The following is a 2961-nucleotide window of genomic DNA, read 5'->3' on the forward strand; positions in this document are numbered from 1 at the left end:
CTTTTGTTCATTTTTTAATCTGGACAATCTGAATTATTTTTTTTTAAATTTAATTTAATTTTATTTGTGAACATACTGTACAGAGGAGTTACAGTTACATGGGCAGGATAATACGTATATTTCTTACCAAGCATTGCAGCCTCCTCCTTTGTTTATCCTTCACATCCCTTCCCAGCCTGCCCCCTCCCCCCCTAATACCAATCCTTCTCCTTCCCCCCCCCCCCACCAACGTTGTAAAGCTCGTTTTGGACATGACAACTTGTACTTCTCATTGTTGCAACAGGGTCATTCCAATGGTTTGAATTTATAAGTAAACTACCACAATGTTCTTTACAGTAGCTTTCTCTGAGAAGGATTTTCTCTCCTCATATTCTCCTCTGGTCACAGGTTTGAAGCCAAAAGTGAGAAATGAGTGTCCCAGGATTTGGGAGCAAATGTCCATAGGACATGCCAGCTTTGTCACTTAGCATTGAGCTGCAGTGAATTTACTGCTTCAGGATGAGAGGACCAAAAGCTGGAGCGATCCTCATACTCTCTGCATTGTTCCTTTTGTCTATAAAATGACCTGATAATTATGAGTACTTTGTGTCTCCAACCTTAAGTATATAGAACACACTAGAAGCATCTTCATGTTCCTGTTTTTCTCTAGCACACACACATGCACGTACAACTTCACTTCTGGTTTCTGTATGTGTGTGTGTGTGCGTGTGTGTGTGTGTGTGTGTGTGTGTGCACGTGCGTGCGTTCACACACCCTGAACATGTGTGCATACACCAGTCCTGGAGCTTGAACTCAGCACCTTAGCACTGTACCTAGTTTCTCTTATACAAGGATAGCCCTCTCCCACTTGAGCCACAAAGCCATTTCAGGCTTTTTTCTAGTGATGTGGTCCTGAGAAATCAAGCCCAGGGTTTCATATATGCAAAGTACTCTACCTCTAAGGCACATTCCCAGCCCACTAATTCACATTTGTTTATTTGTTTCTGTTTTTTTTTTAAATTGTTGTTATTGTAGGTTGTAGGAGTTAAAGTCTGGGCCTAATGCTGTCCCTGAGCTCTTCAGCTCAAGTTTTGTACTCTACCACTTGAGCCACAGAGCTACTTCAGGTTTTCTGGTGGTTCATTGGAGCTATGTGTCTCAAGGACTTTCTTGCCCAGGTTAGCTTTGAACCATGATCCTCAGATCTCATCCTCCTGAGTAGCTAGTATGACAGGCATGAGTCACAAGCACCCAGCTTCCATTTCAGGTGTCTTAGTGGTGAATTGGAGATGATAGTCTCATGGGACCTTTTGTGTCTGGGATAGTTGGGAACCCAGATCCACAGATATCAGTTTCTTATAAGGCAAGGCGACAGACTTCAGCTATCAACTCCTAGGCCATGGCACTCTGCTGCAATGGGGTTAGTGGCTCCATGTGGTGGAGTGTTAGCCATGAGCCCAAGAGGTAAGGGTCAGAGCCTAGGCCCCGAGGTCAAGGTTCATGATGGAGAAAAATCAAAACAAAACAATTATCCACAGGAGACAACTCACTAGTCTTCAGTAATACATAATTTTGTCTCTGCCATGGGGACATATCTGAGCCTCAATATTCTTGTCTGCATAATCATCTGAGTTGTGGAGGTCTTTGAGTACCAGGTGAAAGAATCTACCTGATGAAGGACACAGCATATGTTACTCTTTGCAAGACTCAGCTGAGAGCACCCTATGAAGGTCTCAGCACATAGCTCTATTCAATAAGCTGTCATTAGGATTAGGGTGCTTTCATCAGTATCACCAATCTTTGAGGAATATTTCACAAACCAAACAAGTTCACATCTAATGGTTTCATGGGATGTTTTTTTTTTTGGTGGGGGGGTGGTTACCCAGCGTGCTTGAACTCAAAGCATGGGGATACTGTTCTAATAACATTTGCTCAAGGCTAAAACTGTACCACTTCAAGCCACATTTTAAAGTGTCTCGCAGGCTTCCCACTAGGACTGGGTTTTAAAGCCCCCAAGCAGCCAGGATGATAGGGGTAAGCCAGCAGCGTTTGGTTCCTTGCAGCTGGGTTGCAGGGGTTTACATCTGGCTATGTCAGGTTAGGTGGCAGCTGTCAGCACCAGACTCCTAGCTTGCTTTGTGATGAGGTATTTGAAGTCCTGTCCTTCTATAGTTGCAGTAAAAATATTCTGCCTTTTTGGCAGCAGTCCTGGGGCTTGAGTAAGGGCTTCTACACTGTCCCTAAGAATTTGTGCTCAAGGCTGGCACTCGATTGAAAGACAGCAGAACTTCCAGGTTTTCATTTTATGTGGCACTGAGGAATCAAAACCAGGGCTTCGTGCTTACTAGGCGAGCACTCAACCACCGAGCCCCAGGAATGAACAAGATATAAATAGAGATTGCTGTATATAAATATTATATACACAAAAAGAGAGCTGTCTGTATATTATTAAATTGTAGATAATATTACTACCAATTATTATGTATTAAATTATGTCTCCGTTTAATGATTTGTCCCAGTTGAACCATTAATAAAGCATTAATTAATAATTACTCAATATCCTGTTATTATTTATCATATATGAATATATATCCATACATATAATTACATATTTTATAGAATGAGACAGATGTCTACATATAATTAAATTATGTATGCATCATGTGTTGCTACCAATTATTATGTATTTAATTATGTCTCCATGCAATTTTTATTCTGTTAGTGCTTAATAAAATATTAACCTTAATGCAGTCCTATAGTTATTATATCTAATTTTGTCCTACAATGATTCACTACTAATTCAATTTGTTTATCATTTACTGTAGTGATAATTTTTCCACCTATGACATTTATTACATTTATGACATCCTCTTACATAGCATATAGATTTGCATACGAATTATACATCCTACCTGACACTGAGCACTTTCAAAGAAAAAGAAAACATGTGTCACATTCAGCTTCTCACTCCACGATTACATT

Source organism: Dipodomys spectabilis, unplaced genomic scaffold (genome assembly GCF_019054845.1).
Source record: "Dipodomys spectabilis isolate Male_0828 unplaced genomic scaffold, ASM1905484v1 ptg000121l, whole genome shotgun sequence".
NCBI classification, from domain to species: Eukaryota; Metazoa; Chordata; class Mammalia; order Rodentia; family Heteromyidae; genus Dipodomys; species Dipodomys spectabilis.